At 41.4% G+C, this 27,652-nt stretch overlaps 1 protein-coding gene across 1 annotated transcript in view; it reads right to left on the bottom strand.

Moving 5' to 3' along the window:
• Positions 1–14,940, bottom strand: part of PIK3C2A (phosphatidylinositol-4-phosphate 3-kinase catalytic subunit type 2 alpha) — a 105,348-nt gene extending 90,408 nt beyond the window's left edge. Inside the window, exon 1 of the mRNA XM_004711572.3 lies at positions 14,857–14,940. The gene's annotated coding sequence lies outside the window, so the exon portion shown is untranslated. The remainder of the gene's footprint in view (positions 1–14,856) is intronic.
• Positions 14,941–27,652: the final 12,712 nt, after the last annotated feature.

Raw genomic sequence — 27,652 nt, 5'->3', positions numbered from 1 at the left:
AACATTTTATTAGGGGCTCATACAACTGTTATCCCAATCCATACACACATCAATTGTGTAAAGCGCATTTGTACATCGTTTCTCAAAACATTTTCTCTGCATTTAAACCCCCGACATTAGGTCCTCATTTTTCCCCTCCCTCCCCGCTCCCCCCTGGACTGAAGTAGCTTTAACGTTCTCATTTCTATGTCAAAATTCCAATGGTGGCCTAGAAAATCTTAACTTTCCTCATTTTGCCTTTTAAAATTCTACTTATTCTTCAGGGTCCAATGTAAATACTACCTCTTCTAAATACTACCGTCTTTTCTGAGTACATCCTATCAGAATTCAGATTTCTTTCATTCAGGTGTTTCAACTAAATCAACTAAAAATTTTTTATATATGCTTTCATTATTTTTAAAAGCCATGCTGTTTTCACTTACTCAGCATGCTTTCTTCTGATAAGAGAACTGATAGCTTCCTTTTCAGAGAATATTTATTTCCTCATTATCCCTTTTACTTCAAGTACAGCTGGACCATCTCCACGCCCCACCCCTCAACAAATTCTTACGATCCAAGTTTAGTCAATCAGCTAACCCCACAAATTCTGTAGAAAAAAATTTTTAAAAAAGCTTTTCACTGAGGTTGCTAAATTAATGGAATTAAATCTGGCCCTGATGTGGCCAATCTACGTCACCACTTGAGAAGTTGCTTGAGAATGAATTCAAGCCAGCAGAACTAAGATACATGAAATTAAATAAACCTAGGTAATATTATTTTAAATATCTGAATTCAACCATTTATGTATGTCAGAGGCATCGTGGCATAGTGGACTAAGTACTGAACCACAAGGTCAGTGGTTCAAACCAGTGGAGTCACTTTGCAGGACTAAAATGAAACTGTCTACTGTAAATATTTAAAGTCTTGGAAACCCAAAGGGCAGTTCTACCCTATCCTATAGGGTTTCCGTGAGACAGAATTGATTTGATAGCACAGAGTTTGGTCTGAATGTTATGCTTTGGCCAGTTTAATACGTTTCTGTAATAGTTATCGGTGAACCCATTTATCCCAAAACCAAACCAACAGCTGTAAGAATGTAGAAAATAATTTCCTACCTTCTATTCAAGTTAATTCAGATTCATAGCGACCCTATGGGGCACAGAAATGACTCATAGGGGTTTCTATAGTTGTAAATCTTTACAGCGCAGACTGACACACCTTTTCTCACAGAGAGCTACCGTAGGTTCAAACTGCCATTCTTTCTGTTAGTCAAACTTTAACCACTGGGCTGCCTGGACTTCTGTCTTCTTCTCCACACTGAAAAACACTTTGTCTACTAAACATGGTATTGTGTGTTTCACATGAAGGAATGAGTGCTGCTGGAGAATAGTAAAGAAGCATTTCAGATTATACAAGAGCATGGTGAAAGAAAGAAATCAAGTATAATTGCTTGTTACTGAACATCATAACACATAACCTACCTTAAACAAAAACAGACGGATTAAAACTAATAGAATTTTACAAAGAGATAAAGATATTAAAATGTAATTATTTCGGGACAGGGGAGCGGGGAGGGAGGGGAAAAATGAGGAGCTGATGCCAGGGGCTTGGGTGGAGAGCAGATGTTTTGAGAATGATGAGGGCAATGAATGTACAAATGTGCTTTACACAATTGATGTATGTATGGATTGTGATGAGTGGTATGAGCCCCTAATAAAACTATTTAAATAAATAAATATGTAATTATTTCACAAGCAAATGCCAATTTATTATTTAAGTGTTCCCCTGTTTGTCATATTTGGTAATAGTATGGTTCTCAAGTGGGGTACTGGTTTTTTAAAATGAGTCTGAAATATAGTTTACTCACTGGAAAACATCCTCATTTTGAATATTAACCTTCACTGATTAATGTATAAAACTAATGGTTTTAAATCTATTTTGGCAACCAATTAATTTATTTGTGCCATCTCTAGTAATGACTAAAAGCATTACATGCTAAAATAAATTCATCTCTAAGTAATCAGTAAGAGTAAGTACCTATAAACTTCTAAAAAACAATTCTAAATATTACCATATTCTAGTGTCCCAGAAGGCCACTTTACATGTTAAAACTCAGGGACTATAAAAAGATAAAGAATGCTCTATGCTTCAGCTTCCTGAGCTGCTGCACTGACATGCTGCTCTATTAATTTTTAAAATAAAACTTCATTCGATAACAAACAGGTAACAGAAAATAATTTCCTACATTCTACTTAAAATGAATCCTTCAGTGCTAATGCTCCCTTACTTATATAACTAGTTTTTGAATAAGGACTGTGTGTTTCATCTGCCAGCAATTTTCCAACATAAGTAACCAGGGAAGATTGAAAGGCTGTAACTACTTTTAAATTCTTCAAGAGGGCAATTAAGCAATTCAGTTAAAAGTTCTGGACAACATTTGCATACCAAAAAGAGAATGAATTTAAAAGCTCTTGGCTTTTTATGTAGTGGGCATCATTTACAATTTAAATTTAAATTGGGGGGGGAGTCAAACAAGTCAGTCTAATAATCATTTAAATGCTTTCTGATCTTAAAAATTCAAGGTCATAAAATAGGAGCCCTTAGTGGTGCAATCGTTAGTCACTAGACCACCAAAACTCACTGAGGGGGAGAAAAGATCTGGTATTCTGTTCCTATAATATTTCAGCCTAAGAAACCCTGTGGTGTAAAATGCCTGGTAGGGCTTGATCAAGGACAATGCAACCAAGAAGAATTACTGAAACCCGAATGAATGCTGAACATGATGTTGGACAAGAGGAAAGTAAAAGGAAATAGAGGAAAGAACTGGGAGGCAAAGGGCATTTAAAGAGGTCTAAATACAGGCAGGTATATATGTAAATATATTTATATATAATGCTAGGGAAATAGATCTATGTACATATATTTATATGTTAAGTATTAAAGTAGCAGATGGACATTTGGCCTCTCCTCAAGTACTCTCTCAACACAAGAACACTTTGTTCTAATAACCTGGCATTCCATAATACTCAGTGTCCCCAACACTTTCACTAAAGACAAATGGGTGCATAAGCAAATGTAAAGAAAGCTGATGGTGCCCGGCTATCAAAAGATACAGCGTCTGGGGTCTAACGGCTTGAAGATAAACAAGCGGCCATCGAGCTGAGAAGCAACAAAACCCACATAGAAGCACACCAGCCTGTGTGATCATGAGTTATTGATGGGATCAGCTATCAGGCATCAAGACCCAGAACAAAAAATTGTACCAGTGTGAATGAGGGGGGAGTGCGGAGTGGAGACCCAAAGCTCATCTGCAGACAATTGGACAACCCCTTACAGAGGATCACAAGGAAGAGATGAGCCAGTCAGGGTGCAGTATAGCACCAATGAAATATACAACATTCTTCTAATTCTTTAATGCTTCCTGCCCCCCACTATGATGACCCCCAATTCTACCTTACAAATCTGGTTAGACCACAGCATGTATCCGGGTACAATTAAGAGCTGGAAACACAGGGCATTCAGGGCAGATAACTCCTCAGGACCAATAAGGAGAGTAGCGATACCAGGAGGTGAAGGAGACGTTGGGTGGGGGGAGAAAGGGGAAACTGATTACAATGATCTACATATAACCCCCTCCCAGGGGGCAGACAACAGAAAAGTGGGTAAAGGGAGACATCAGTCAGTGTAAGACATGAAAAAATAATAACAATTTATAAATTATCAAGGGTTCATGAAGGAGGGAGGGTAAGGAAGGGAGGGAAAAAAATGAGGAGCTAATACCATGGGCTCAAATAGAAAATGTTTTGAAAATTATGATGCAACAAGTGTACAGATGTCCTTGACACAATGTATGTATGTATGGATTGTGATAAGCACTATATGAGCCCCCAATAAAATGATCAAAATTAAAAAAAGAAACCCTATGGGGCAGTTCTACTCTGTCCTATATAGGTCACTAAGAATCAATCAATTTGATGGCACATAGCCAACAATAAAATGGAGAAATAATCATGAGTTCAATATGCTTATTTCTCTTTTACAATGACAATCTCAAGAAAAATAAATTATGGTATATACATGGAAAAGCATCATTAAAAATTACTTATTAGGCCTTCAATAACAATGGAAAATGTTTATTTTAAATTATGTCAAATGTTAACCATCTATATAATATTAAAGTCAACTATTGCCTTAAGCACTGCATATATATTACCTGACATGATTCTCAACAAACCACAGAGTTGTTAGTTGCCATTGTGTCAGCTCCAACCCTGTGCACAACAGAACAAAACACTGCATCAGCGGTTCTCAGCCTTCCTCATGCTGCCACCCTTTTTACAGCTCTCGTGTGGTGGTGACCTCCAACCATAACATTATTTTCATTACTACTTCATCACTGTCATTTTGCTACTTTTATGAATCGTACTGTAAATATCTGATATGCAGGATGTATTTTTATTGTTACAAATTGAACATAATTAAACATAATTAAAGCATAGTGATTAATCCAAAACATTATATAATTATATACTGTAAAACATTTATGTTTTCTGATGGTCTTAGGCTATCCCTGTAAAACAGTCCTTCGACCCCCAAAGGGGTCACGGCCCACAGTTTAATCCTGCAGGTCACTGCATGACACTGCAGGTCAGACTGTTAATCAAGCTTTCAATTTAGAGGTTCCGAAAAGATTGCAGTGTATGACAAAAAAGGCCTGATTCGTGGCAGACGGGGGACTGGTTTTGCCACTAGGACAATGGACCTGCTCACACAGACCATCTCAGTGTACCAGTTTTGGGCAAAAAACTCATGCCTTTCTTGCCCCATGCACCTTACTCACCTGACCTCCTGTTCCTGCCATGATATTTCTTTTTGTTTTTGCAAATACACACGGACTGAAAGGATAGTGATTTGATGACACAGAAGTGAAGAAAAAAAAAACCGAGGAAGGTACTGTCAGCCACCCAAACATGAGCTTGAAAAATGTTTCCAAGAATGGAACTGCAGATTTCACAAATGTAGTAAGTGTAATTGAGAGTACTTTGAAGGCGATAAGGTTGATTTGTAAAAACAACTTTAAATACATAGATTTGGGGGGGGGGGGAGAATTCCAGTTTTTTTGTTTTCTTGTAGGGGAGTACCCCCTCAAAAATACCAAAAGATTCCAAAAATTCACCAAAAAATGGAAATAAAAGGTAATGGAATTTTTCTATGAACGTTTAAAAAACTCCTTCTGTGTAGTCTCCCAATTGATTATCACAGTTGCATGGTCCTGGTTGGCACTAATAAAAACACATACATATTTTTAAGTGCCCATGGAAATACACTTGTCTGGTTGGAAATCAGAAATACTATCTTCAATAGAGCAGTTCATCAAGAGATGACTATTCAAGGTTATTTTGTACAGCTGAAGACTTAAAGTCATAAAGGTGTTTGAGATACTCTGGGGGAATGTGCAAAAAGTGGAAAAGACCAGGAAGAAGTCCTGAGGGCCATGAATATTTAAGCAGGAGACAGAAGGATTACAAAGAGAAACAACCGAAGTTGTGAACACTGATATACGATAAACCCAAAGTATACTGTCCTGAGAAGAAAGTTACAAAGGTGACACAGGCTGAGGACTTGAGGGGGGAGGGAATGATAATTAGAAAAAAAAGAAACAGATTTAGGAGATCAGCAGTGATTTTTTTAAAATGTTAATTCTTTGATCTATTTATTTAAAGTCTAATTCACTTACTATAGAATTCACCCTTCTAAAATGTACAATCAGTGCTATTCAGACTGTAAAACCACCATAACAATTTCAGAACATTTTCATCACTCCAGAAAGAAATCCTGTACTCATTAGCAGTCACTTCTCATTCACTCCCTCCAGGCCCTCATTAATGATTTTTAAGAGGGCAGTTTAGAGAAGTATGGAAAGCTGAAAAAAAATCAAGGAATTAAAAAAAAACAAGGGCAGATTGTGCTTTCAATTCTGTGGCAGTAGGAAGAACTAGGAAAGAGAAGTTGGTCAGAAAGAAGCAGTAGTTGTGAAAAGGTAAAATCTGTCTGAGAGAAATCTTTTGGAGGCACTCCAAGATTCCAACTCTGAAAGAGAAAAACCCATTGTGGGCATTCCAGGCCTTCATAGAATGAAAGGCAGCTGCCCTCCCAAGGCTGCAGTATGGGCAGAAGGTGAATCTCCTGAGCCACAAGCAGCAGGAATAGAGAACAAAGAGAATGTTCCCGCAACTAAGAAGCTGGCAGCTGGGCTGCAAAACAGAGATGTTTGATATCTTGTCAACACTCAGATCTCAAGTCCTGCTGAAGAGAGAGTCCTGATTCTACCCCAAAAATATTTGAAGCTATTGGTGAAATGAATTAAATTTAAGCTTCAACAAAGCCTAGATACATGTTAACTTGTAAATCATATTGATTCAACTTCATGGCCTGATGAAAGAAAAATTTTGAGGCAAATATTAAATAAAGAAAGAATAAGTAAGCTTCAAGCCCTACTGCTAATTTTGCAGAAGTTGTTTGACACCCAAAGATTATAAGACACAAAAGCAAGAAAATATGACCCAGAGAAAAAGAAAAAGCTGTCCCAGAGATGGTCCAACTCTTTAAATAATCACAAAGAAGCTTTAAAATAATTGTGATAAAAATGCTAAAAGATCTAGTGGAAAAGATGGATAGTGAAGTGGTAGGTAATTTCAGTAGAGCTGGAAACTATTTTTTTAAAGAACCAAAGAAATACTATACATCGGACAGTGTAAGATATGACAAAGTAATAATTTATAAATTATCAAGGGTACATGAGGGAGAGGGGAGCTGGGAGGGAGGGGGAAAAATGAGAAGCTGACACCAACGGCTCAAGTAGAAAGCAAATGTTTTGAAAATGATGATGGCAACACATGTACAAATGTGCTTGACATACAATGAATGTATGTATGGATTGTGATGAGTTGTACGAGCCCCCAATAAAATGATTAAAAAAAAATAAATACTATAAATGAAAAATGTACTAGAAATAAAGAATACACATATTAGTGTGTATCTCACAGGTGTCAGTTTCATTGGAGGTCACTCTCTTCAGGTTGTGTTGTTTGTTTTTCCATTTTTCGATAAATGAAACCTAGGATTGATGAACTTAAGCAGGCAGCAAAGAGAATAAGGGTATCGAGGGGGAAGAGGAGTACAGTGATGGAGGGAGGGGTGGAGGGGATAAGCTATCAAGGAGCCCATGGTAAAAAAAAAGAATGTTTGGAAACTGATGGTGGTAGCAATTGTACAATTCTCTTCTCCTTGACATGACTGAACTATGGAATGAAATGATATATATTAAATTTTTTTAAAAAAAGATAAAAAGAATCTAGGTGAATTTAGCAGAAGGCAGAATAATTCGAAGACAGAGCAGTTAAAAATATCCAAACTGGGGATGAATAATTTGAAGACAGAGCAGTTAAAAATATCCAAACTGGGGATGAATAAAACCAATGTGGGAAAAGGGAGACAAAGAACAGTGTAAGATACGAAATAACAGTAACAATATATTAGGGGGGTGAAATGAGGAGCTGATACCAAGAGCTCAAGTAGAAAGAAAATGTTTTGAAAATGATAATGGCAACATATGTACAAATGTGCTTGACACAATGGATGGATGGATGGATTGTGGTAAGAGCTGTACGAGCCTCCAATAAAATGATTTAAAAAAAATAATAACAATATATAATTGATCAAGGATAGAGCATGGTGGGAGGGTTGTGGAGGGAGGGGGGAAAAGGAGGAGCATATACCAAGGGCTCAAGCAGAAAATGTCTTAGAAATGATGATGGCAACATATGTAAAAAAATGCTTGATATAATTGATGTATGGGGAAAAAAACAAATAATTGATGTATGGAATATGAGCTGTAAGAGCCCCCAATAAAATGATGGGAAATATATATATCGAAACTGATGAGAAAAAAAAGGAAGGGGGATAGGATAGCATGCCAGAATTCCATAGTCCGTAGATGTAAATATACAGAATCCCAGAAGATATCTTTGAAGAGAAATGGCCACGAACTTTATACAAGAGAAGATAATAAGCCACAAATCAAAAAAAGCTCAGTGAAGGCTAAGAGGAATAAATATATAAGCTGGCAGCTAAGTGTTTAAGTGAAAGCTCAGTGAAGGCTAAGAGGAATAAATATATAAGCTGGCAGCTAAGTGTTTAAGTGCTAACCACAAAGTGAACAGTTCAAACCCACAAGCCGCTCTGTGGGAGAAAGTTGAGGCTTTCTGCTCCGATAAAAATGTACAGTTTCAGAAATGTTGAGTCGGCCTTGATTTGATGGTAGTGGATTTTAGACAATTCATCTCAGACGTTGGACTGTTCAGGAACGACCAGTCCCTGGAATAGAACATCATAGCAACAAAAAATAGGAAGACTTCCAACAAAAGACTGACACACTGTCTGCAACAATGGGCTCAAACCTAAAAACTGTTCTGGATGCAAGCCTTAGTTGTGAATCCCATAAAACAGGCCAATGAATACTATAGCTCTCAACAGTCTAATCCACCTAGACCACCTAAGTCTAGAATCTCAACTGAAATCTTCGCGGGCTCTCATGTAAATGTCCACTGAAGGACAGCTGAGGCACAGTCAGGACTCAGCCCAGATCCCCCATACACAGGTGAAAACCCTGCCAGTGACCTCACTGCCCAGACACTCTCGTATACAGAGCTTGATTCTGCCAGAGAGGTATGGCTCCTGGAAGCACTAGCAGTGACAAGTAATCTACCTTAAGAGTTCTCTATATGAGAGATTCACAACTAGGGCAAGCATCCAGAACTCTGTCAGTGTGTGTGTCTGACTACATGCTTGGGAAGGAGAAAAGGAAGGAAGGCAGTCATTACAAAGAGGTTCCTGTTGAAAGATCTTTACTAGCCAAGTAGTTTTCAATCTACCATAACTCAGAATTCCAACAGTACACTACTTTGTAGAGATAACTACTGAACTTTGAACCACTGCACTGATCATTCTTTTGGCATGAATCATTAAAATACACTTTGACATAATCCCAATTTCAACATGACAAAATAACAGTAAGCTTTTATGCTTAATTTTATAGTATGTACCCTGCAATTCTGACACAGTTTATGGGAGAAAAATAAAATGAGTTACAACTGAGAACCCAACACAGGTAATAATAATAATCTCCACTGTCCTAAATGGTCACTATAAATTGGAATCATCTTGACAGCAACAATATGGAATCCTAATCTCATCATTCAAATAAACCTTAAGATCCCTCCTTAAAGCCAAACGTTATGCTCCTTATCTAAGTTTCAAACTATGCCTTGAAATAACGCTCTCCTTGAAACCTGATCACCTTTTCTCATAATAGTCCCAGTTTAAAATCTAATCTCTATTCAAAAACCTTGCCTAACTCTCTAAATACTTTCAATATAACTATATTATCCTTACATTTCTCTTTCCTATTTATATTTTTAAAGTACAGTACTTTGTACTTTATGGATTATAGTTGATATTTCCTAGTATAAACTCTCCAAAGGTAGGAATTATTCATAAATAAATACTCTGACAAAATAACAATTTATAAATTATCAAGGGCACATGGGGGAGAGGGGAGCGGGGAGGGAGGGGAAAAATGAGGACCTGGTGCCGGGGGCTTGAGTGGAGGGCAAATGTTTTGAGAATGATGAGGGCAATGAATGTACAAATGCACTTTACACAATTGATGTGTGTATGGATTGTTATGAGAGTTGTATGAGCCCCTAATAAAAGGATTTAAATAAATAAATAAATAAATAAATAAATAAAGACTGTACAAAAAGCTGGTGCCATGTATCTAAATACTCAATTACCATAAAAAGAAAATGCAATCAAAATAATACTTGCCTTAGCATCATACGAGTTCGAGAACTGTCTCTAATATACTATGTTAAACAAGTCACAACCTTTCTGGATCTCATTTTCCTCTTCAAAAAAATGAAAATAATACTTGTCCTATTTACTTCATATATAACAAGGACAAAGAGGGGGAAAAACATTAGGTAAACTATAATCATCAAGCAATACAAAATATAAGACATGGTTAACCTATTATCTTGTCCAAAATAAACTGCTAGTTTTAAAATCTTTTTTTAACTAAACTCAATTCATAGCAAATTAAGTGGAGCAGCCTTACACTTATTAATCCATTTCAATGATGTAGCACTTAAACAGGTATGAATTACACGGAAATATTAGTGCATTCTCCAAGTTAAAAGGCAAATATTTCCTAAGGCAACTTTGTCTTCAAAATTACTAAAACCAAAGGTAGTCACAAATTCCACTTTTTTTAAAAAGATCATTTTATTGGGGGTTCTTACAGCTCTTTTAACAATCCATACATCAACTATATCAAGAATATTGTACATGTTACCCTCATCATTTTCTGAACATTTACTTTCTATTTGAGTCCGTGCCAGCTCCTCTTTTTCCCCTCCCACCCTTGTGACCCTTTGATAAATTAGTTTCGTATCTTACACTGACCACTGTCTCCCTTCACCCACATTTCTGTTGTTCATTCTCCCCAGCGTGAGGTGGTCATGCACCGATTCCCCTTTCCTCCCACCTCTCCTCCTCCCCTCCTGGTATTGCTACTCCCATTTCTGTTCTTGAGGGGTTTATCTGACCTGGATTCTGTGTGTCATGAGCTCTTATCTGTACCAGTTTTACATGCTCTGGTCTAGCCAGACCTGAAAGGCAGGACTGGGGTCATGATAGTGGGAGGCGAGGAAGCCTCAAAGAACCAGAAGAATATTGTTTCATCGGTGCTATACTGTGTCCTGGTTGACTCATCTCTTCCTTGTGATCCTTCTGTAAGGGGATGTCCTACTGTCTACAAATGGGTTTGAGGTCTCTGCTCCAACCCCTCTCATTCTCAACATATGTTTTTGTTTGGGGTCTTCTGATGCATGTTACCTGATCCTTTCGATACTTCATGATCACACAGGCTGGTGTGCTTCTTCCAAGTGGGCTTTTTGCTTCTCTGCTAGATGTCCGCTTGTTTAACTTCAAGCCTTTAAAAGTCCAGACACTGTATCTTTTGATAGCCAGGCACCATGAGCTTTCTTCACATTTGCTTATTTTGTCTTCAGCACTCTTGCTGGGAGGGCAAGCATCATAGAATGCCAGGTTGTTAGAAAAGTGTTCTTGGGTTGAGGGAGGGCTTGAGCAGAATCCCAAAGTACATCCACTTCTCCTCAATGTATTGTCATATAAATATATGTACATAGGCCAATACCTCTATTTTTATGAATTAATGCATTTATATATGCACACACCTATGTTTATACCTTTAGCCAAAGCTTTGCTTCCTAGATCTTTCTAGTTTCCTTTTACCTTCCTTTTGCCCCACCATCATGCTCACCCTTCTTCTGCCTCTTAGTAAATCCTCTCAGCTAGATAGCTGTTGCTCCAACACCACCAGAACCTCTACATCCTCGTTGTTAATTTTAATTCTATAGTTGTTCCCCCATCTAAGGGGCTGCTTGCTCACTACTTCCTCCCTGCCTCCCATCAAGAAAATTCCATTAGTCTTTATCCTCAAATAGCTGATTTTTAAACAGTGAGAAATGTTTTGAATTGCCTAAAATATGCTTGTGCATTCTCTTATTTAGTTGTGAATAGACATGTTACAAATAAAGATTGTAGAAGAGAGAAACACAAAGGATACACAGGTGAACGAAACAAAGATATTAATATGACACTTCCACAGAGACAGCAAAATAGCAAAGAAATTTCCGGTCCCAACCATAATCCGATGAACAAAACGAAACCTTATAATAGTTGAAAGTATAACCATGATTCCAATCAAAGGAGCATTACATGTGGATACTAACAAAATGATTAGAAATTACTAATGTAATTCTCCTAAGAGTTGCTTTTCCTTTTAAAGCAGGAAGTCAAGAAAAAAACAGAATTTTCATGCTCTGGATCTGCACTGTCCAATATGGTAGTCACCATGCACACACAGCCACTGAGTGGTTAGTCTGAATTGAGATGTGTAAAATACTCACCAGATTCAAAGATTTAATTTGAAATAAAATATGAAAATTCTTACATATGTGGCTCTCATTTGTGGCTCACATATTTCTGTTAGCACTCTTTTAGACGCAGTCAAATCTTGATTAAAGCAATGGATACTAGAAGTATTAAACAACTTGTTCAATCTCTCACTGATAGGTAATAAATTTGAACAGGTTTAGAACCCAGTCACCTTTATCTTGCATTCATTAATATAAAAAAAATCATCCCTTACAATTCAAGTAGTCTTCCTCCCACTAACTCAACAGTGCTCTCTCAACAGTCTCCCTCTTTCTCTCTTTCTGTCACACCTTTTTCAGCATGTTAGCACCAGTGCTGTCCTTATACTATATCATTTATATGTTGGTCTCCTTTATGGGATAGAGACTGTCTTGAGGGCAACCACTATCTAATTCATTTTTCTATTCCTGGAACCTTGTAGTATCAGACACCTTTGTAAGCAATTAAAGAATTAAAGAACTAAGAAAAGAAATATGCAAACAGCGTGGGGTTATAAGATCTTTTAAAGGGTTAATTTGCAAGGTATTTACTAGCATTACAAAAGAACAACTTTTTAATTAATAAATCATTGTATTGGGGGCTCTTGAAGTTCTTACAACAATAAGGAACAACTTTGAAATCAAATTACCTACTATGTGAATGCACTGGAAAAAAACTGACCTTTTATTATCTACCTGATCATGGATTATTTTGGTAACAAGACAAATGGAATAAAATAGATAACTGATGTTATCCAAATAAGGAAAGTTACAAAGCTTTTTAAAAAGAAATGCACTGTACTACTGCTGCTCTGAAAAGTGTGGTCTGATGGCCTGATAAGAACAGAACTTTGAGCTCTTAGGAAATTCAAGAGCTTTAGGTTTAAGTACACTTACCAAATGTGCTTAAGTCCAAAACACTGTGATAGATCAAAGAAAGAATCCTGAGCAAGGGAACTGATACAGCAGTCCCTAACTATTTGAAAAGAATTTGAATCATTCATAGAAGTTAGAAACAGAAGAATCATATACTTACTATTCAGCTAATTGTAGAAAGTTATCATAGTTTATAAAATTCCTAATGTTAACATTTATAGTAAGTTGTGAAATCAGTGGCTCAGTACTCCAAAGATGACCTTCGGAAGTTTAATACATCAGTGTAATTTGCTATGATGAGTATACATTTGTAAGAGCACTAGCCTCAAATATGGCAGCTGCTAGGGGAGTCTCCTGTGGATACTTGAGCCAGCAGTCCGGGGAGCAAAAGTACAGTCTTTCCTGCAGTCAGGAAGCCGCCTGGATCTCTGCACAGTTTCCCCTGCTTTGTACTATGTCTGCATCCCACCTCTACGAAGGCAGGTACCCCCGCGTTTTAAAAGTTCGCTTTCCACCACTTCTCTTTTATGAAAGATTTACCTTAGAACCTGTTTTCGCCAACTGAAAGACATTTAAAAAGGATTTTCCGCTTTAAAAAAAAGGTGAAAACTGAAACCAGCCTCCAGCGTTTGCTGGGCAGCAAGCCCGTCCAGGGTCTGAGCACTGCAGAGATGGAGTGAGTTGCCAGCTCTGCCCCAGGAGCGCTCCGCGGCATTGGCTTTGAACTGTGCCGGGACACACGCTTGGTTAAGAGTTGTTTGGATGTTTTAGCAAGTTACATGGGTGCATGGGGAAATGCAAAATTGTTTCCCATATAAACGGATGGCAATAGCCTTTTCACTTTTACGCTCGTTCGCCCTGGGAAAGGTTTACAAGGGACGCGCTCCTGCCGGACAGCAAGGAAGCCAGTCCCTTCTTTCTTCCTCCTGCCTCTCCTCTCCTCTGTGGCTCTCAGACTAGCGTATGGAACAACTTTTCCAACAGCGTTTTCCTCCCTGACCCCCACCTGGAAAGAGTTTAGGGTGCCTCTTTAATACGTGATCTCCTTCAAAGGAGATGTCCGCCTTTGCTTCTCGCAATCCAGACACCCGATGTTCAAAATCAAACTACCATCGCGACTTCAACTGCTATCAGGAGAACGACAGCGCGGGGAACCCCCACCGACTCCCGACTTCCCTCCTCAATCCCAGTTCTCCCCACGAAAACACAAGCCCACAGCTGGAAAGTCTCGTTTTTAAGGCCAAGACAGGGGGGGGGGGGGGGGACTCAAATGAAAAATCAGTTAAGTATGCGCTTTCCCCCTTCAATTTACTCTTCCTCCGTCACTCCAGGAAGAGGTAAGCAAATCTTCTGAATCTGAGAGTCCTCCCGGAAAGCTGATGCGCGAAGTCCACACTGAATGAGCCTGCCTTTCCAAAGCAACCGGACTCGCGGCAAAAAGACAACACTGGTGGGCAAGGGGGGCAGGGTGTATGTGGGGGGAGCATTAGCGTCCTCTGCTCCCCCCCAAAAAAGTCGAAGTGGGCCAGGCGGCCGGAGCTGCGCGGCACAACAGGCGCACTCGGCAGAATTTAACCTGACAAGGCAACGGGACGGTCCACTGGGGCTCCAGCCCGCCCTCGGGGACCGCGGGCGGCCTCCCCTCCCCCGTCAGCACAAAACTAAGCCCCGTGCGCTCCCGCCGCCGAGGGGAAGGGCCTGGAGGGGGCGCGGGCCCTCGCATTCCACAGGGCAGTGGACAACCGCCTCGGTGGACGCCAGGCGGGAGGGGGGGAAATCCCGCTGAAGCTGCGCCCAGACTCCGGGATGGAGGGTCAGCGGCGGACGCCGGGGGGAGGGGGCCGCGGGCAGGGACCCTCCCATCCGGATCTCTCGGCCCTCGGCCTGCCCTTGCAAAGCTGGGCTCGGGGCGCTGGCCCTCGCCGCAGCGACGCTTCCTCACCTCAAGCTGCCTGAGCCTCCGCCTCCGCCACAACCCGAGCTGCCGCAGCCGCCACGGCCCGAGCCATTTTCCCTCCGGCTGCCTCCGCCGCCGTCCAGCGCTTCTGCCCACTTCGCAGCCAGCCAACCCGCGCGCGTCACTTCCGGCCGGGGAAGCACCGCCTTCCGCACCCAGGCCTCTTCTGGATTGGCTGGAGCGGACGGCCTACCTGGGGGGGTGGGCGGAGCCTGGGTACGTCGGTGAGGTTAGAGGTTGGGGTGGTGGGGTGCTAGGGTCTCCTGGGCAGACGAAAACGTCTTCCCGTGCAGCCCCGGACCCCGAGACCCCCAGGCCTCCAGCCTGCCACTTCTCCCACATCTTTGGTCCCGCGCCCCAAGCCCTGTTGCCATCCGGTGCGTCGGAGAGCCGGGACTCGGCACACGCCTCCCTCCGGCCAGTGCTCTCTGATCTGTGGTTTGGGCCGGGGGCTGCGCTGAGATTCCTTTGGGATTGAAAAGAACCTGCGAAGCATGACCCCACAGCATGTATTCCATCCATTCCTTACGGTGAATCAGATGCTGTAGGGCGTGTAATTAGTATCCCATAGGAAATAGTTTCTCATACCATTTTAATAACGATCATACTTTCCTCGTTAGTATTAAATGAGATTGTTATAAAGCACTTATTTAACACTCAAACGTTAGATTAAAAAATAGGTATCCGTTTACATTTAAAACCCCCAAATTCTGGCATCGAGGCAAAAACATAGCGACTCTATATAGGTTCTCAAAGCTATTTGACCTACTCAGCGCTCACCCTCAATTAAAAACATTTGTACTGTAGTCCATAACCCAAGAGAAAGTGTAGGTATCTGCTTTTGCAGCTCATCTGGGCCATTCCAGCACCCTAGGGGCAAAATCGCCCACTTTGGGAAACACTGTATATTCTTTATGGGGAGAAGTTGGTGAGTTTAAACCACTAAAGTTAGCAGCCCAGCATGTAACCCACAGCACCCCCAGTACTGCATAGCCATGTATAGCAAATACTAAAAAGTCCTGGTGTATAGATGGTGAAACTGAGGCACAGAGTCCTTATGGGAATGTAGCAGAAACATTAGTAAAATGCAGTTCTGACTCCAAATAAGGTTTTACAAGGGATTGGTTGTTCCTTAAATAATAAATGAATGGGATCCATACCTTCCAGAGGTTCAACTTGATGCTGTAAGACTGATGAGGGCTACAACTCTCATTAAGAGTAGATTGGGAAAGGGATCAGGTGTAAGGCATCATCAGAACAAAAAATCTTACCATAGTCAATGATGGGGGGAGTGCAGAGTGGAGACCCAAAGCCGGAGATCCCCTTGCAGAGGGGCCTTGGTAGGGAGACCAGCCAGTCAGGGTGCGAACTAGCAACGATGAAAAATACAACTTTCCTCTAGTTCCTAAATGCTTCCTCCCTGCCCCCACTATCATGATCCGAATTCTACCTTGCAAGTCTGGCTAGACCAGAGAATGTGCACTGGTACAGAAAGGGACTAGAAATACAGGGAATCCTGGGCGGATGATCCCTTCAGGACCAGTGGTGTGAGTGGCGATACTGGGAGGATAGCGGGCGAGTGGGTTGGAAAGAGGGAACCGATTATAAGGAACTATATGTGACCTCCTCCCTGGGGGACAGACAACAGAAAAGTGGGTGAAAGGAGACGTCGGACAGGGCAAGATATGACAAAATAATAATTTATAAATTATCAAGGGCTCATGAGGAAGGGGGGAGCGGGGAGAGAGGGGGAAAATGAGGACCTAATGCCGGGGGCTTAAGTGGAGAGCAAATGTTTTGAGAATGATGAGGACAATGAATGTACAAATGGGCTTTACACAATTGATGTATGTATGGATTGTGATGAGTTGTATGAGCCCCTAATAAAACGATTAAAAAAAAGAGTAGATTGGGAGTAGCACTTTAGATATAAACTTAACCAGTAAATAATGGGAAAGAAATGGTTCTGACAAAAATGGATGGATAAATTTGTGCACATGCGTGCGCGCACGTGTGTGTGTGTGTGTGTGTGAAGCCATGATGGCATAGTGAGTTATACATTGGACCGCTAACTGCAAGACCAGCAGTTTGAAATGACCAGCCATTCCACAGGAGAAAAGGTGAGGCTTTTTATGCCTGTACTTCTGAGATTCACAGTCTCAGAAACCCACAGTAGTAGATCTACTCTGCTTTCTAGGGCCACTATAAGCTGGAATCAACTCATTGGTTTGAATTAGAGGTGTGCACGTCTGTGCGTGTACACGCACACACGTGCACAGGAAAGGAGTGTAAAATGGAGAGGGTGAAGCTCCCTAATTACTGTTGTAAATATACCCACACCTTCCCTTGGCATACTAGTGGCAATGCTGGTTAAGCACTGGGCTGCTTCCCCTAGGTCTGTCATTCAAACCCACTGGCTACTTTACAAGAGTTCTCCTTTGGAGTGGCTCGTGGTTTCACACTGCCTGACACGGCTGTTAACAGCTCAGCGTGTAACTACTACATTACCAGGAATCCAGGAAAAATGAATTCCTTGACAACTTCAATCTTTTTTCCATTTATCATGATTTTACCTACTGATCCAGTTGTAAGAATTTTAGTCTTCAGGGTAACAGGGCACTAACCCACCCAAGGGGAGGGTATTGTTTATATCGCCACAGGGAAAGAGGGATCACACTTCAACCCTGTGCTCCAAGTCGTGAATGCAACATACCAGCATGAAGCAGAGAACCAATAGAAAGGTGTGAGGGGCTGGCCCCAATCCCAACTACGTGGACAGCCCCCCTCCCCCCAGAATTGACTTCAGAGGACAGCACTAAAGCTACAGCTCAGAGAGAGGGCCATGTCTGGTCAGGGCACACAGGAGCAAATGAAGGGGGAGGAAGAGAGAGGGGAACACATCCTGGCCCACCAAGCTCTGAGGATGATATTTCCGCTCAGAGCAGCCAGTGCATAGAGAGGACCATAGGGCTGACCCTACTACGAGGTACGACGTCCCTCACTGACCCATAGCAAAATGGGGGACAACACTAGAGATAGTGCAGGACTTGTGCCACATCTGACCCCACCACACGGAGGCAAAACACTAGGGGCGTGCAACAGAACAGCAAGGGGAGACAGAGCAAAGAAGTCCCCAGGCAATACCAAAAATACTGTGGGCCAGGGTGTGGAACCCCATCAGACTACACCAGCAACACTCCTAAAGGTCAGCAAACAGACCTTGAACTATTTACAGGCTTTTCTTTTTTTTTTTTTTTGTCATTGGTTTTTTTGTTGTTGTTGTTTTGTTTTCTCTTGTTGCTTTGTTTTGCTCTGTCTTGCTTTTTTGTGCATATTATTATCTCTGCAGGTCTCTCTAGATAAGATAGGCGGGATAAACAATCTGGAGGAGAAAACAATAGGACCGATGTTTCTGGAGGGACACAGGAGAGGGGGATGTGGGGGAAAGGAAGTAGATGTTAACAAACCCAGGGACAAGGGAATAACAAGTGATCCAAAATTGATGGCAAGGAGGGTGTAGGAAGCCTGGTAGGGCTTGATCAAGGGCAATGTAACCAAGAGGAATCACTGAAACCCAAATGAAGGCTGAGCATGACAGTGGGACAAGAGGAAATAGAGGAAAGAACTAGGAGACAAAGGGCATTTATAGAGGTCTAAATGCAGGCATGTACATATGTAAATATATTTATATATGATGATGGGGAAATAGATCTAGGTGCATATATTTATAGGTTTAGTATTAAGGTAGCGGATGGACATTGGGCCTCCATTCACATACTCCCTAAACGCAAGAACACTTCCTTCTAGTAAAGTGGCATTCCATGATGCTCACCTTCCTGACATGATCACTGAAGACAAAGTGGGTGCATAAGCAAATGTGAAGAAAGCTGATGGTGTCCGGCTATCAAAGATGTAGAGTCTAGGGTCTTAAAGGCTTGAAGATAAACAAGCAGCCATCTAGCTGAGAAGCAACAAAGCCCACATGGAGGAAGATCACACAGCCTGTGTGATCATGAGGTGTCGATGGGGTCAACTATCAGGCATCAAAGAACAAAAAAAATCATATCATTGTGAAAGAGGGGGAGTGTGGAGTGGAGACTCAAAGGCCATTTTAGGCAACTGAACATCCCCTTACAGAAAGGTTGCGGGGAGGAGACAGCCAGTCAGGGTGCAGGGTAGCATGAATGAAACATACAACTTTCCTCTAGTTCTTTAATGCTCTCTTCCTTCCCACTATCATGATCCCAATTCTATCTTACAACTACGGCTAGATCATAGGACGTACACTGGTACAGATAAGATCTGGAAACACAGGGAATCCAGGACAGATAAACCCCTCAGGACCAATATGAGAGTAGCAATACCAGGAGGGTAAGTGGAAGGTAGGGTAGAAAGGGGGGAACCAATCACAACGATCTACATATAACTCCCTCCCTGGGGGACAGACAACAGAAAAGTGGGTGAAGGGAGATATCAGACAGTGTAAGACATGAAAATATAATAATTTCTAAATTATCAAGGCTTCCTGAGGGAGGGAGGGTGGGGGAGGGAGGGGAAAAATGAGGAGCTGATACCAAGGGCTCAAGTAGAAAGCAAATGTTTTCAGAATGATGATGGCAACAAATGTACAAATGTACTTGATACAATGGATGGATTGTGATAAGAGTTATACGAGCCCCCAATAAAATGATTTTTCTTAAATGAAGGAATGTGTGAACCTCTGGGGGGAAAAAAAGAATTTTAGTCTTCTTTACAATGAGTTGTAATCCATACTGAAGGCTACAATCCTAGATCATTAGCAAATGTTTCAAGTCCTTCTTATTTTCAATAGGCAAAATTGCATCATCTGCATATCACAAGTTGTTAATAAAACTTCCTCCAACTCTGATACCACATTCTTTTTCATAGAATCCAGTTCTCTGATTAGTTGCTCAGCATACAGATTAAGTGTGGTAAGAGGACACAACCCTGAATGCATATTTTATTCTGTTATATATCACTATAGGAACAACTTATGATTATTCTGACCAGCCCTGTCCACCCACTTTCCCTACTCTAAACTTTCACCACCACTATCACCCCCTTATCCTGCTTACCCCCCATGCACATACCACCCTCCCGCCCCCACCACACACACACACACATAGACATACTTCCAGGCCAGCTTGCTTACTGGAGAAGAATGTCCCAGAGGAATTCACTTAGTTCCACATCATTGTTCTATTTTATCTTCTGATCAAAGGAGGAATTTCAGAATTAGCAGCTACTTCCCAAGATTAAAAAGGGTGGGAAACTATTTCAGGGGCTGGCTTCCTAGCTTCTGTTTCAGAACTAAGTGTTCCTTCCGGGAAGAGGGAGGAGGCCTTAAGACAGGGTTGGGGGTACCCTTTTTTCCTGCCAAGGACCATTTAGATATTTATAACACCATTTGAGGACTACTGGTCAAACATTTAAGTAACTACAAGATGAAGCTTGAAACCACCATCTGCTGTGCAGAAGAAAGACCAGGATTTCTACTCCTGTAAAGAGTTCCGGTCTTGGAAGCCCACAGAGGCAGTTCTGTCCCACAGGATCACTATGAATCAGAATTGACTCAATGGCAGTAAGTTTGTTGTTGTTGTTGTTGTTATTGTTTTAACGCGTTGGCTAGAACTGTGATGTTAGCTGGTTTTGATGATTTTGGAGGCTTTATCTGACCTGCCAATAGGAAGTTTCCCTCCCCTTCCTTAGGAGAACCCTGAGTCTTGGAGGAAGATGAACTATTTGACTTTTTTGTGCCTTTCTTATGACAAATATTTTTCTTGAGTCCCATGAGCAGAGGGCACTTGCTTGCATCAGTTCTTTGTTGCAGTTTCAACTTAATTATTATTTACTGATTATAATGATGTATAATGGCTCCTGAATGCCTATATGACTTGGCAGCCAGGAATTGACTAATGGCATCCCTGTAAGGAAAACCAAGAAGCTCTAGTGGCAGAGTGGGTTCTGTGTTGGGCTGCGAACCACAACAGTTCAAACCCACCAGTTGCTCGGAGGGAGAAAGATGTGGCTTTCTGCGTCGGTAACGATGTATAGCCCTGGAAATGCAGAGGGTCCGTTCTGCCCTGCCCTGTAGAGTCTTGTTATGGGTCAGAATGAACTCAGTGGTGGTGCATTTGGTTTTATAAGGAATACCGTAGAATAACAGACACATTTGAATTATGGTATTGGCAAAGAATATTAAATATACCATGAATTGTCAGAGAAACAAACAGATCTGTCTTAGACGAAGTATAGCCAGACTGCTCCTTAGAAATGAGGAGATCGAGACTCTGTCTCACATTCTTTAGGCATGTTATCAGGCAGGACCGGTCCCTGAAAAAGGATATTATATTTGGTAAAGTGGGGAATCAGCAAAAAAAGAGGAAGTCAGCGACATGGATCGACAGAGTGACTGCAACAATGAGCTCAAATATAGCAACAATTGTAAGGATGGTTCGGATAAGGCAATGCTTCATTCTGGTGTGCGCTGGGTCACTATGGGAGGGATCAACTCCAAGGACACCCAACAAAAACCAAATTAGGAAGACAGGGAATCCGGTTGCTATTCAATTAGGAGAAAAGCTGCTTTCACACATTGTTATCAAGAATCGGCATAGGCAGCCTGTTCTTAGCATATCTCATCTGTCTGTCAATGGCTTTGTGAAGAAGGCAGTGTAAACAATAGACGCACAGCCTTCCAGGAGAAAGTGAAAATGCTGTTGCTATCATTGGAAAGCAACAGGAACATACCTGGCAGCTGTTTCTCCTCTTTCTCTTCCACTTTAACATATAAAAGTAGAGAAAAGGATTGAGGAAGAGGCAGGGCACCTAAGTGTTCCGATCATAACTTCCCACAGAAAATTTCACAGTACTACAAATGCTTCATCATTTCTTCCAGTACCATGTGAGGAATGGGCAATCTTGTTTTATCACAGGAAAAATAAAGGTTGACATTTATTGAGTATTTGTTGTGACTAGGCCTTGTTTATAGTGCTTTCTAAGTATTATCTCATTGAATCCTTCTAATATCTCCATTTTATAACTGAAGTATTTTAGGAGCAGAGAAGTCAAGTCACATGCCCAATGTCGCACAATTACTGAATAGGAGAGCCAGGATCCAAATCTAGATCTGCCTGCATAGCCTATGTGCACACCTTTTAAGTGCATGCCTCCCCCAACAAGCCAAGGAGCTTTTAAATAAAGGAGCTACAAAGGCCAATAATAAATAGTTTTTCTCTTCTCTTTCCCTCCCCAGTCTGTATTCCCATCCCAAGAGGAGGACTCTACTATACCACACAATTAAAAACCTGTGGTCTCTACCTCTCAGAGATCATTACCTAAGGCAGCTAACACCATTACAGAGAACTGACGCTCCAAACACTGACTTGTAGATGAATAAGAGATAGGAAGTTTGTAGAAAGAACAGAGAAGACTTGCCTTTTAATTCATTCAAAGAAACAAGTGTGCAATATATATTTTGGGGGTTTGTCTGGCACTGTGCTCTGTGCTGGGCATACCGTGACAAACAAGATAGTCCCACAGGCAAGAGAAGTATTCAACACTTAATTAGATACCAATTGAACCTCAATTGTGATAAAGTGGGAAGGAGAAGTACAAGAGTCTAAAATAGAATATGGCTGAGCTTCGAAAAGTTGGTGGGAAACTGGAATGGAAAGGTCATGGAATTTTCCACATGCTGTTTGAAGCCTCCTGGTAGAAGGCAGAGAGATCTTCCCTGAGGAAGGGTCACTGAGCAGAGCTCTCAGCAATGAATAAAAACTGAGTGAGGTTGAGAACAAGAGCAGGGGGAACAGTATGTGCAGAGACACTGAGGGAGGAACTGAAAGGAGGCCAATGTTGTCATCGTACCAGGAACAAGGGGGAAGTGGTTTCAGATGCAGTGGTGAGGCAAGAAGAACAATTTGGAGGTGATTGCAACAATCTAGGATGTGATGATGATGATGATGATTCGAACTTTAAGGCATAGTGAAACGCACGGCTGATTGTGCCATGGTTCCTGTCTTTAGAGACAGTGCTGTGCGTAAAAGGACCTCTGAAACAAGTGCCTTTATCACTTCTGCCATATCCTATTCGTTAGAAGTGATTTGCTAGCTCTAGTTCAGTGGTTCTCAATCTGTGGGTCATAACCCCTTTGGGAGTCGAATGACCCTTTCACAGGGGTCACCTGATTCATAACAGTAGCAAAAGTATAGTTATGAAGTAGCAACAAAAATAATTTTATGGTTGGGGGGGTCACCACAACATGAGGAACTGTATTGAAGGGTCACAGCATTAAGAAGGTTGAGAACCACTGGTCTAGTTCATAGTCAGGGGGCTAGAATGGATGCCATCTATAGGCTGCCTATCACAGCACATTTTACAGGGAGAGTAGTACGTGAAGTGGGTGTGTAAGAATGTTTCAGGGCATCTCAAGATATAAGCATTCTGGCAAAACAAAGGCACACGCAGAGATGCAGAGATATGAAAGAACGTCACAAGTTCAAGGATCTGCAACTGGACATTCCATCACAATGTGGTATGCTGATGAGGTCTGCAATTCTCGTGAAAAAATAGACTGTGCACCTAAAAAATTTTTAGTTGACTTAATAGTAAATACCTCAAAACACCTAAAGAGGAATTTCAACAGTTAATATTGTAAAAATCAATCACTACCACTTTGGAATGTCTTCAAATACATTGTTTATTCACAAAACCTTACTTCATTCCAAATTATTATTGTATTTCTTAAAGAGCAGTGCTATGCCAAGATATAGGTATTATTCAGTACCTGAAGAGTTCACATTTTCAATTTATTACTTAGTTAATTGGTGAAATAATGCAACACCTTAGATTTCAGAGAATGGCATGGTTTTCCAACCCTCTGTGGGTACAGTGTATGATCAAGCTATTACTGAACTGATACGAGTAATACCAGTTGAGTAAACATGATAAACACCTGGATACAGTGAGGCTTTCTATAGATTTAAAGTGAATGAAAGTAAATATAAATCAACTTGCAAAATTTGCTGCAATAACAAGAATACTGCTGAAGTGTGAATCCAAAATTGTCGTTTTCAAATTTTGAAGCATTTGGTAAACTATTACTGAGGTGGTCCCCCCCACCCTTTTTGCCAATAGCAAACTGCTTTTCTATGAATGGATAATTCATACCTTTGAAGAATGTTAATAAATATGACGATATTTGTAAGTGTGTGACTTAGAAGGATTGTTTAAATTCTTTTCCCTGATTTTCTTTCTCTTCAGGGAGATGCTCTCCACACATTATTTGTACTAACAACTGTGTTCAATTTTGGAGGGTAGTAGTTTTGTTAAAGATGAACTCTCTGGTCTTATTGAAGCCAACAGAGAACTCACTTTCTGTGGGGGGAGGTCAGATGCTCAGGCATTCCCCCCCTGAAGGCAATCAGTTGCCAGACTGCTGTCTCATCCCACCAAGGGGGTGGGTCTGCTCCCTGCTGCTGGGGACAATGGCCTACTTCTCTCTGAAGCTTGGGACCATTAGCTTGGTTCCTCTAGGTGGGGTTTGCACCCTACTGATAAGGGTTCCTATGGAGACCCAGAGACCACCCCCTAGACCACCCTCTCATTGCTGTGTAGCCTATAGTGCAACCCTTCCCTGTGACGTATGTCTCTACCTGTAATTAGTGGGTTGGCTTGCCCCCAAAAGGTATATAGGCAAGGGTCAGCACTATAGGGGTTGGACTTCTCTCTCTGACTCTGAGCTCCTTGCTGCTCACCCCCTGGTCACTCCCCTCTCCCTTGTTCCCTTTCCCTCCTTCCCTTCCCCCTCTCTCCACATGGACCACCAAGCTGGGCTGAGGTGAGCAATGTTGCTATGTATCATGCCGGACTGTATTATTGTATTATCTCTCATGCTCTCGATGATTTTAATATAATGCTTATATATCGCAACCGTACAATTGTGCATTACTGAACCCGAGTAGTAGTATAAGTAGTATCAGTGGGTGGGGGCTGGCCCCTCACCCTCCCTCAGCGTCAATTATATTTTTTTATTTAATACTACAACTTTCTTTAGTGATAAATAAAATACTTACAGAACTGGAAGAAGAAAAAAGTAGACTCAATAGGACTCAAGTAGAAACTGACAGCCAGCAAAAAATAGGAAGGAAATGGTTCTTCCATAAATGGATAGTTGGAGGAATAGATGTGTTGTTGGGGGGGTGGGGCGTAGTTACATAATTGCATGTCCACTTGAAGATATGTAACAGTGTAGGGGTAGTGGGAGTATTCAACCTGTCAATCAGCTCACAGCCTGATAGTACCTCCTGTGGGCGTGGCCTTCTCATAGGAGGGCCCTGGGAACTCTCCCTGCTGAATGCCTTCACCTTCCTGCTGGTGGACCCTGATTGCTTCCAGAGGCCTGGAGGTGTTACCACCGTCATTGGATCCACAAAACTTTGCACCCACCGGTCTGTGATCTTCCTGCATTCTGCATCATTGCATGTGGCTGTGTGAGTCTGAAGAGGGTCTTATGGACTAGTATCAGACTTAATGACTTGAGTTGGACTGGGCTGGGATATTTTCTTGATAGCAAAAGCTCTTTCTTACATATACAGGTGTGTCACAGGATTTGTTTCTCTAGTCGACCTAGTCTAACGGGCAAAATGGAGAGGATGGAGTAACTCAATCACTGTAATAACATGCCTACGGCTCCCCTTGGAGTTCTGGTGTGCAGTGGAGCAAGCATTGGCCTGCTAACCACTAGGTCAGTAATTCAGACCCAACGGAGGAAACTTAGAGCTGGAGGTAAAATGTCATGTGTTGAAAATTGATAAATTTATTTCTTGGAATGAATTCCACCAATACTTACATTTCTATGGGAAAATATACATACAAGGATTTAACTGTAGCACCATACAGTAATAAAAGGAGCCTGAGTGGCCCAGTGAGTGAAGCATTGGGCCACTAATCTCAAGGTGGCAGATCAAACCCATCACTGCTCTGAGGGAGAAAGATGAAGCTGTCTGCTCTCTTAAGAGTTACAGCCTCAGGAATCCTGCACAGTAGTTCTACTCTGTTCGACAGGGCCTTTAAAAGTTGGAGCTGACCCAATGACAGGGATGTATAGTGATAAAAGAGTGAAAATGGCCTAAATGTTCATCAGTAGGGGGTGAGTTAGATATATCATAAAATGAGGAATGAAATACTATGAAGCTGTTTAAAGGCATATCTCCAATATGGATTAATCTCTGATATATTATCTTGAAGGAAAAAACAAGTCGCCAAGTGAACTGTGGTGAGACATTTGTTTATTTGAAAGAAGAGCATGTTTTAAACCATAGACCGTTCAGAAAAGCAAGGGTGTGTACGCACACGCCTACACACACTGGTAATAGGAGCTATGCTCATACAGGGGACCTGAGAAGCTAAGGGTCAGTGATGAGAGAGAGAGTATTGGTTTATTTTTTTATTTTTTTTTTGTACTATACACTTCTATTATAAAGGTTGACCTTTCTTGGCATGAAATATATTTAGATGGCATTGAACTCTAATATTGGATGCCAATGCAAAGCTCAATGATAAAAACAAAAACAATATCCCACAGAGTGAATAGCACCAGGGAGGCACACACACCTTAGTACAATCAACTATAGACAGCAGAATGGCAGTGTTTGCCCAAAACATAGCTCAGAAGGTAGAAAGGTGCAGGAGAGAAGGATGAACAGAAACAGAGAGCCCAGGAGACAAGGGAAGACTTACAATTCATGTCATGAGACAAAATGTGTACAAACTGCTGAAGGGAAAACTAATTCATCCTGAAAACTCTCACCCAAAGCACAATAAAAGGTTTAAAAAGTGTGAAAAGTTGGAAATCATTAAAACAGCTTGGAAATATGTGGAGTTGTGCAAATTTAGAGGATCAGATGAAGGATGAGGACTGATGTCATTCTCGTGCTTTAAGCCTATTACAAGGTTGGAATGGGATGTTTAAGCGATCATAAGTTCAGTAACACATGTCCAGGATTTTCTAGCAATCCTACCAGTAGATTCAGTGGAGTACAATAAACATGGGTTGAGACCAGCCAGGGCCGCGGGGCTGCATGCATGGGAAACATAGAGGAATGTAATCTTGACTGCCCTTGAAGAACTTTGCACACACCAACGGGAAAGAAAAGCACAGAAGGCTCACAGACAGAACATTTCCGTAACCAGGGCAAAACATATGATAAATCGTGTCCCAGGTGCCAGCTGAGGAGGGCACGAGACCAGCTGGGCTCTTTCCAGAGGAAGTGCCTCTGAAAGATGAGGACAATTCCGTCAGATAAAGATTGGGTATTTGGGAACCATGGATTTTAATATTTCCAATAAATATTGGTTTACAGAAATGACTAAATGTAGTGCAAATCTGTAGAGCTTTGCACATTTTTCCACAGGAATATACTGACTTTTTAAAAAGTCATTTGTCATACCATGGAACCTGATTTTTAATCGAAAAATATGTTACTGGCTAACAGTATTATCTCCATTTTCACATGTCCAAACATCTCATTGTTTATTCAAGGAGCCCTGATTGGACAGTGGTTACCTTTTGGGCTGCTACTGCCAGCCAGCAGTTCAAAACCACCAGCTGCTCAGAGGGATAAAAACGAGGATTTCTACTCTGCAAAGAATTACAGTCTTGGGGGGGAGCGGGGAGGGAGGGGAAAAATGAGGACCTAATGTCGGGGGTTTAAATGGAGAGAAAATGTTTTGAGAAATGATGTACAAATACGCTTTA

The sequence above is a fragment of the Echinops telfairi genome, unplaced genomic scaffold (genome assembly GCF_000313985.2).
Source record: "Echinops telfairi isolate 266 unplaced genomic scaffold, ASM31398v2 ScPeMD7_60;HRSCAF=208, whole genome shotgun sequence".
NCBI lineage: Eukaryota > Metazoa > Chordata > Mammalia > Afrosoricida > Tenrecidae > Echinops > Echinops telfairi.
Note: the sequence above shows the minus strand (reverse complement) of the source record. Positions and strands in the feature narration are given on the sequence as shown.